This window comes from Pelecanus crispus, chromosome 6, assembly GCF_030463565.1.
Source record: "Pelecanus crispus isolate bPelCri1 chromosome 6, bPelCri1.pri, whole genome shotgun sequence".
Classification (NCBI taxonomy): Eukaryota; Metazoa; Chordata; class Aves; order Pelecaniformes; family Pelecanidae; genus Pelecanus; species Pelecanus crispus.
The window spans coordinates 14,087,022-14,096,953 of NC_134648.1; positions in this window are offsets into that span (position 1 = coordinate 14,087,022).

Genomic DNA, 9,932 nt, shown 5'->3' on the forward strand with positions numbered 1-9,932 from the left:
CAAAGAGGAGTGAGAGCTTTCTAAAATTCCCCTTTCAGATAAAGAAGTTTAGATGTCACATGTCAAATGTAATGTGACCTCAGGGGTTTCAACCTAGTCCTTAACAGGCATTTCTCACCCTTGAAAAAACGGCTGGCTTTTGAAACAATGCCTCCTTTCAAGAACTTTGGCTTAATATTATGGCATGAAGGTCAAGATTGTCATGTACTGACTGAGAGGAGCACAGCAGCTTTCACAGTGGTTCCTCTCTTCATACGTGGCTCTTACTTGTGCTTAACATTTTGAACTAAAAAATGAAATGTAGCACGAGAAAGTATCTTTTTCTGTGTGAGGCTTTGATGTGTTTTGTCTTTTAGCCTCACTATTGTTGTCGTATTGTCATAATACTGAATGCCTATTCTCTTACTAACTGATGCCCTTTATTTGACAGGACTATTTACTTTTGTTGGTCTTAAGTTTCCTGGCAAGGTACACAGACAATTTCAACTTGAACCTTTCACTGGAAGGAACACAGAGACAATTCAGGGTGTCTCCTCTGTACAGGCTACCAATGGGATAAACAAATGATGGACCTGTATGGGACTATGAGCAAGCCAGGTCAGCTCAACTCAGACACAATGAAGGTAAATTACAGCACAGACAGGCTGAGAAGCAACCACCAGAAGGCCTGGAAAAGGTTATATTAAAACCTCTCAGATCTGAATGGAGGGATTACTTCTGGTTTTAAAAAGAGCCTGGACACTGTATGTGTGCAATTACTTCAGAAGAGCAATCCTGCTCTAATTGACCCAAAAAGGCAGTTAGCCAGTCAGACAGCTGGCTGCGGACAATGGGGCAAAACCCCCTGAAAACAGTCTTGCATTAGATTAGATTAGATTACATATTTTTGTTATCACCCGCCCCGTATGAAGACCTCTTGCCCTTACCCCAGGTGACTGTTGGGTGGCTGTGCACCCCCAGGGTGCTTTCCTGGGGGCAGGCGAACATGCCAGAAATAATGCACTTGTTTGGCAACTGTGGATTGGAACATCAATCTGTAATGCAGGTATCTTAGAGGAGTCAGAGTTGCTCTTGATTCACAAACCACAGTGGTCAAACAAGCAATTTTTTCTTCTGTAGCTGGCATGTCATGTATGACCTCTTCTACTGGAAGTGGCCTTTCTCAGATGTACCTAAGTCACTCACTGTCGCCTCGGGCTCTGCTTGCTCTGATGTATTTTTTTCTCAGACTGAAACTGAAGTCATCTGGAAAGGATGCTTGAAAGGACAAGAGAGGGAGAGGGATTAAGTAACAGGACTGTTCCCAAACTCTTGGGATAGCAAATATTGAGGAATTTAAATACACTTATAATCAATTCCTTTTTTTTTTTTTTTTTAAGATGCCTTTTTATCTGGAAAGCCTTGTTTTTTATTAAATAAGCCTTTGAGAAATCTCTCTTAGCATTGGTACTCCTGGTCACAGCTAGCAGCCTCAGTGGGAAAAGAACTGGAGGTTCTGTGCCCAGGTTAAAGCAAGATTGTAACTGGGGACTCCACCCGGAGGCTCACTCCATGCAAGGAAATATTCAACACCTTTAAAGAAAGGACTGCACAAGTACTTAAATTTTAGTGGAAATGCCATGAAATTTTACCCAAAGCAGGGATAAGCACAGTTTGTCCCTAAATTGTGACAGTAGCTAATTTCACTTGCTTTCAGATTATTCCAGAGCTGACAAATACATACCCATGTCTTTATGTCTAGGAAATGAATAATCTTTCTTCAGGAAAAAATAATGACAACTACACTAGCGTACAAGGAATGCATAATAATTTACCTGGTGTAGCTGATTGGTCTATTACCTTAGTCCTTACAACCTCAGTTACTAAATGGGCAGATATCTGAGGTCTAATATTAAACTCTGGCAATGTGGCCTATCTATTTGAATAATACTGGTTTCAAAGGCCTGTTTAATATGGTGATAGCAATAGTTGTGGAGAATATTTTTAAGCCTGGCTTTTTAAATTTCTCATCTTTAGGAACAATTGTTACTGAAGTAAATCAAGGGAGTCAATGCTGGTTTTAGTAGGAGATGCCAGACTCTTAAAAGTGTATCAGAAGTCCAGGCAAGCGGGAAAAACCAGGCATCTTAAAGATCCTTATTGACTCCATTAGGTTTAACTTGCATTCAGATACCTTTTAGGATTATACATCTGCTTAAGTCCAATAAGTTAATATAGTGGTTTTCCTTTTGTGCTGTAGCTATTCAGTATTCTCTTTGCCTTGCCCCTTTATTTTTTTCCTGTGTTCAGCTAAGACAGTCAAGGTTTAAAACAGCAGACTGGCTGTGCTGAGAGCAGGCACAGCTCACCAAAACCATTGTCATGCACTGCTTAGTAATGCAGGATTTTATGTATTTATTTATTTATTTTCCTCTCCTCCAGCAGCCTTGTAATAATACCGTGTTTGTTTTCCTGGCCTCTGAAATGGAGCAGGGGTGCATGCCACCTCCCTGGGTCGACACAGACCTGGCTCACGTACCACAACAGGAGAGGCTGCTGTGGAAAGCCCCTTCCACTCAGCATAAGCTGGGACCGAGTACCATGTAGTACTTGAGGAAGACTGCAGCAACTTCAGATTTGTATTTTATAATGTATAATGAGCGGAATAAAAACACTTTTTTAAATAGAACTTTTTTCTTTGTTTTTTACTGGAAAATCAAATACACTTCAATCAGGTACTTCAGACATTTGTATCTATGAAAGTGAAATGATAATATTTTTGGCATAGCAAGGATATTGGAAAATTCAGAAAAGAAAATGTATAGTTACTGCTTGAACATATCTTTTAATGCTCTAATCCCCAAAGATGCCGTCTCTTGAGCTGGGAGCTTATTGCAGGCATAGCGTTGCTATGATGTCGTGCACCTGCTGGCTTTACTGTCTCTCCAATGGTGAGTAACTTTGGGGAAACAAGTGTAATTAGTTGAAGTACGATTACATGTGAAGTTCTTAACATATATTAGAAATACCGATATTTAAGAATATTGGGGTTTTTTCTAAGATGAACCGATCTGGGTCTGAGTTAATCTGATGCCAAGGATTAAGCTCTTTGTTATAGGCAGGCCAGGCAGTAACTCCTACTGTTCAACTTCTCCTGCAGAATTTTATGAACAGAGCAGAATTTATGAATACACAGTGCTGGGCCTGGATTCAGCTGCAGAATATAGCCCATGGCTACCAAAGAACAACCCAAAATTACAGTGGTAAACAGAACACACCCGTGGGTCAGAGCAGGTGACTGTGCCTGTTCGTAGCACATCTGAGGGCCAGGCGGGACCAGTCCAGCACTGGGCTGGAAACTGGGACAGCCAATGTTCAGCCACTGCCTGGGCTGGGGTGATGAGGCAGTAGCAACACTCCACGTGGGAGCCTTCAGGGGAGTGCTCTGAATTTCAGTGTTAGGGAGGGGCAAGTGGCAACTCTGTAGGTTTAAAGAAACCTGCAATAACAGACTTAGGAACAAATTAAATTAAAAAAAAAAACAACCCACAGTTGAGTTAAGGGCACCGCAAGCCGTGGCACGTGTGGAGGGCCAAGGTGGACACGAGTCACTGGACGTGGATCTGACCACCACCCTTCCCATAGCAATTTCAGAGAATAGAGCATGGTGCTTTTGCTAACTGTTGAACAATTACCAGGCTTACCCAGGACAGCACAGGCACCCAGTGCTCACGGGTGCTACTGCAGCTCTGACAAAAGTGGGGGGCGCAGAGGGTCCCCCAGGGCAGCACGGGCTGGGCGTGGCCACTCTTGGGCCCTGTGGCGGGAGGGTGAGGGTTTGGTAAGGCGGCGTCTCAGCTGCTGAGCACCGATGGCTGAGCCAGAGCTTAGGGTCTGACTTCAAGGACAGTGTCTGTCCAGGGAAATGACTGGGGTTAAACAGCACTGCGGAAGTTAGGAGTTTTATTTTTTTTCCCCCTGAATTAACTGCATCATCCCTTAAACAATTCAAGGAAGAGAGTGTTTTAGTGCTTCTTGTCCAGTTGAGACCTTCTTCGCATTGCCCTCGCGTGCGCTCGCTGGCCGCAGGCACGTGCGGAGTCACATGGGCAGCAGAGCATAAGGGTGAAAACTCAGTGCCCCAACTGGTAGCGACCACTGCCCCTTCACTTGCTGGTAGAGTTGCCCAGACCTCCCTTGTGCAGCCAAACGTCGGTCCATGACTGCCCAGGTGCCATCCGAGGGAGGCAGTAGGCTGAAAAAGGATGCCCTCCCAAAGGGAGAAACACCCCTGCCTCCAGCTCTGCTGCCTGCATACAGGGAGAGGCTGTGCGGGGCCCTCACCTTCATTTCTTCCCTCCCTTTGTGAGCAGGCCAGCTCCTGACAGCCCCTTCTGCAGGCTCTGGTGCCCTGCACTCACCGAGTGAGCACCCGCAGCTTGCAGCTCCCGTTGTCATGCAGGAGGTGGTGGGTTTTTTGTATAGCTCTGAGTTTGTTTATGTGTCAAATGCGATTTATGTCATGCAATTTAAATGAGTTGGAAAAGTTAATTTATCTTAAAATGAGTACATTTTCACTATCTAGATTTTTCTGGCTTAGTAGCTGAAGACTTTGGTATTCTCTCATATGTAAAGGTATGTCTGTTTTCATTATGAACTCAATTTTTAAAGTATAGGGTTTAATTTTGATATTAAAAGTATTCTTAGGTAATGTGTATTGCTAACTTTCTCCGTTTGCCCATAATAATCCAGTTTATCCAGAGGTTACAGAAAAGGTCATCTAAGAGTTACTTTACTGAAATACAGCATATTAATGATACGAAATGCCGATTTACTAAATCAAGCCATATGTCCTTCAACTTTACTGCTAGTTTTTTCCTCTTTCCCAATGTTGTAGCTATGTCCTGATTACATTGCAGTACAACCATCCAAATTCTTTGATCAAATCTACTTCATAATTGTGTAGATCCTGATCCCATAAAGCCCTTGTGTTCTTTCTATAGAAACTTTGTTTTGTTTTGTATTATTCATTTAAACACAGAAGTAATGCGTTGCAGTCAGTTTATTTTGATATTATAAAAACGGAAAACAGTATCCCTGTTGGGGCTAAGGCACAAAGGTTAGCTGCAGAGTCTTGCTTCTGTTGCCATAGCTGTTTTGTAGTTAAGATAGGTATTTGATTTTCCAGAACTCTGATATTCATCTTAATTCTGGAGAGAAAAAAAAAATCAGCTAATTAAAAGCAAAGATTTTGATTTATGTAATAATGTCATACAAAAGGCATACAGTGAGAAGGTAGCATTCCATTTGGGTGTTTTCCAACATTGAAAAAGTGACAGAAACATTGTTCCTCAAAAGTAAGATACTATTCCTAAAATACATTATTACCAAAGACATGGAAGATGTGGGGGTTTGTGTTGGTATGACAGTGAATTTAAACCTCCGTCTGCCTCCCCTAGACCCGAGTGGCCATTCACTTATTTCATGTTCAGTAGGGCTTAGAAAACGCTTGGAGTGTTTAAAATACTAGGTGGTTTAAAAAGAACTAGGTAAAAGTAAATATAATTATTAGGCATAGATAGAATTACAGTAAAAAGTTTTTCAGTGCTTTCCAGGAGGACACATGAGCTCAGACTTGCCTGATCTATTTCCACCCATGTCCCTTCACAGTCTTTTTTTTCTGATTCATTTGGGAAGCTTCCTTATCTGTGCATTACTCAGTAGGGGGTACAGCATCTGCATATTATTGTAAATTAGAGGATTCATCCATCTACTATCTTAGATGAGTATGGCTTTCCTGAAGGAATTTCTTAAATTATATAAATTTAATTCTCATATCCCTTCTGGAATATTGAACAAAACTCGTTTTATGACTGCAGGGTTTTAAAGCAGAAGGGGCAGTAAACTAATATAATTAATCATTGTGTCATTGCTGCAGAATAATGGACTAATTCTCTTCCTAATTTCCAGTTACTTATCATTTTAAATCTCACAGGGAAAGCAGCACTGTATAGAAAGCCACAAGGAACAACTAATTAAAAAAAAAAAAAGTGTTTTGTTTCATCATCTTAAGCAAGTGTAACAGAACTGAGGAAACTCTGGTTGTGATTTATTAGTTGCATTTGTTCTTTGAGTTTTCACACAGAGATATTTCACTGAACTGCTTCACATGGAAAAAATAATGAATTTCCCTGTATTGACATATTTTGTGCATCAAATTTGCATTTAAAAAAAACCACTCAAGTATATAAAATAATTAGCTTGAGCTAAAATGAACAAAACAAGACATCTAAACCTCTTAGTTAACAACTACTTTTTTAAAGGTTGACTGTAAATAATTAAAAATTCCTGCAATTACAAAAATTCAATTGTAATCTGACACTGTCCTAATTTGGGCCACTTAAACTAAATACTTATGTTTTACTTACAAGACTGTTTCAAATATTTATTTCACAGCTGAATTCAACTCTGCCATTACAGGTTGGTGAGTATATTTTTTACTAGCTTGTAATTTTAAATGTACCTACTACCTGTCACTAGTTTGGATGTGAGACTGCGGGCTCTACTAAATCTTTGCAGTTTCAAGTTTAGAATGGCACAATAAAGATGACCAATACTTCTGATATCTCCAACTGGGATTGCAATTTGGATGCTTTTAGGAGATTCAGGCCTTTTCTGCTAGAGGCAAGGGGAGAATATCAAGAAGGTGAAAGGGAGTGGAAAGGAATGAAGCACTAGGAAAAACTGGTTCAGAGATAGCTAAGGAAGGAGCTGTGAAAAAAGCATCACTGAAAAGACTGTCTGGAGCCTGTGAAGATGCAGCTGAGTACTAGATGAGGTGAAGGAAAGGCAGAGTGGGAATGCAGGAGGGAATAGGAGGTGCTATAGGAGAAGCAAGTTTTGGCACACGTGAAATAAGACTCCATGGGATGAGTAGGACAGAAGGAGAAAGGGCTAGTAATATCTGGCAGGAGTGAAGACAGGAGGAAGATAAATTAGTAGCCCCTGTTGCTGTACAGAGTTCAGCATCATTTCTGGCAGCAAGCTGGAAAGCATTTAAAGGCTGAGCTTTCAACTAAAAATTCTCATTAAGTAGAGGCCCAGTAACCCTATGTTAGAAGAAAAATGGTAAACAAGGTAGCATTTTTTTCCACTGGTTTTCATATAAGTACAGCTAATTGAACTAAACCTAGAGGAAGTACTGACTTGAACTTTTTTTTTTTTTTTTTCCCCCTTAAACAGGAATTCAGCATGAACTGTTTGTTACTTTGAAGTTTTGTTAATCTGGAACAACTTTAGTCACTGCTGAACCCAAATTAGAACCTAACTGAATAATTAATATTTGACCCTCTATTTAAATGTATTCAATATCAGTTTGGGGCGATACTGTTTTCCACATTCCCCAGTTCAATCCCACTTCTTGTTTATCCTGCCCAGATTCCTTCCAGCCTCCTGCTTTGAATCAGGTGGTGCTATAGGTTGTAGAAGACCTTTGGACTGTGTGAGTTGCAATGTTCAGAGTTCTCTTTTTTTGGTATTTCTCTATTACTGCTTCCATCGTCATGACAAACTTCATGAAGGGTGCAGAGGAATGACCTACCTGCCTGTCAGACACTGGGGAGAATATTTCTCCATGTTCTGTTGTACTGCTAAGCCAGACAACTGCTGTTGTCCTCTGTGCCTAATTGTCAGAGGAGCACTGCAGTGACAAGTCATTTGGAAAAAAAGTAACAGGAATTGTGTGGATCTTCATCTAGAAGTGACATCAGGTGTTTAAAACATTTTAAAGAAAATGCTGTCAAAGTCATATAGAAATTTCCGTGCAACAGTTCATGCCAGTTATGTTGTTAGTAAACTGAAATGCTGTACAAGCAACCTTTTTGAGTTTGATTTTTATTTTACCCTGTCTGGAGAACATGATGTCAAGTGCCCATTTTTTTATTTTAGGAATAGTCTTAAAGACTTGATTGCTCTTTGATCTTAATGTTGTGTTGAAGGTAGTTCAAAGTTATAAGGAGTTATGTATGCTGTATCTTAATGAAATGCTTGTCTGAAATTGTAGTGATAGCCTGCTGTGAAAAAATCAATTTGCCATCAGCAAACTGAATGTACTTGATGCTCAATTTAGTTCACCCAACTATTGCATGTTCTTTCCCTACAGTAAAACAAAAAGGTCCTGAGAATTAATTACAGTGTTAGCATCTGCTCATGGCAGCTTTGCAGATATACTTAGAATAAGATAGTTAAGGCAGGAGTGAGATAGAGTGTAAAGTTTTACCCTCTACCATTTCTTATGCAAATATCTTTTAAAGGTCAGGCCTCTCTGTTGATTCCTGTACATACCTTTTATTTTTGCAGTAGAGTACCCAGTTGAGTATAAAATCAGGAAATACTGATCGCTTCCAAATAATTTGTGTTATGTCACTTTTTCATGCTTCATATTTCTATAAATATTGCTGGCTGCACAGTAGAGTATGGTTTATCTGAATACTGGTAATAAGATTTCTTCCTTTAAAGTAAATTTCAAACATTTTTGGGATCAGTAGATGAATGAGAAGTTTGCTGAGATTACAGGTTCCTGAGATTCCTGATGCTGAATCTTGTATTAGTGCAATTCCAGCCTGCTGTGCCAAGTACACTGTGGAGCAACCTTGAATGCCAGACAAGCAAACTTTTGAGTTGTGCAAAATCTCCTTTGACAGTTTCATGTTTCTTAACATTAAAAAATGTTAGTGTGCTAACATGTCAATCTAAACTGAGGTTTTATTGTGCTAAATGTAGACTGAGCTGCAGCATAAGCCCACAGAATATTGGAATTTTAGGATTTTAGTATTCTGTCATTTGGTATTTTAATGCATATTCAGGTAAATAAATATCTCACTCTTGAGCTAGAAGAAGGATCGGGTCCTGTGCTTTTTGTCTAGGCTTTTTCTTTTTGCTGAAACATCGCAAGGTATAAATTACCTTTCTTGAAATGCCTGAGAAAACATGATCTTTCAAACCCAAGAGATTTTAATTATTTCTAAATTGTCTATAATTTCTGTCATGTTGGATTTGAATGTGTTCATCCACATCACTGTATTTTGGAGAGGATTATAGATTTCTGTGGGAGACTGCCTGAATTTTGGTCTTGTCATGAACGACTGTGATGCCAGTAATGGTAGTAGGGTTTGGCCTGTTTGCATTGGAGAACAATTTCCGTTCAAGTAATTATAATAAAAACCCTAAGTTGGGTGAAGTAAGAACAGGTTCATTGTCTTCAGTAATTTGAAAGAGGAAAATTATGAATGGAACTAGTGGGAATTCTAAATGTTTTTAATATTTATTGTTTCATACTTTCTGATAAGCTGCAAGAACAAATGGGAAAATCGTGTTTGAATGTCTGAAGGTGTAATATATCCTCTAAGCCTTCAGAAAATTTGCATGTGACCCATTAATTGCTTGTGGGTTTTGAATGATAAGTCATTATCCAAAGAAATACAACCTAAGTTTTCATTAGATTAAGCTTTTTCTTCTTGAAGACATTTCAATATTCTTTATGATATAATTTGTTAATTTTATTCTTTTCTCTATATATACAACATTGTCATTAATGCTTCAGCTTTTATATTGGATACAATTCTTAATTTAATGTCCATTATGTTGCCATATACCAAATGCTTTTAACTTCTTAACTCATAAAAAAAAAAAATTGTTGAAGCAGTGTCTGGCACTGGTCAGGTGCAGTGATAATTAATACTGAAGTGAAAAGAAAAATATCTAAATGATATATTTCATAAAATAATACTCTTATAAAACTGTAGTAACATAGTGTGACATTTAATATGCATGCCTGCATATCTTGTTTCTTCTATCAACTAAAATTTTAACTAAGGGTTGAAAGAGTGGATGTTTGCTCCCTATTGGACTAGCAATTGAAAAGCATTTCTGTATTTTGTAGATATGCTTTATTA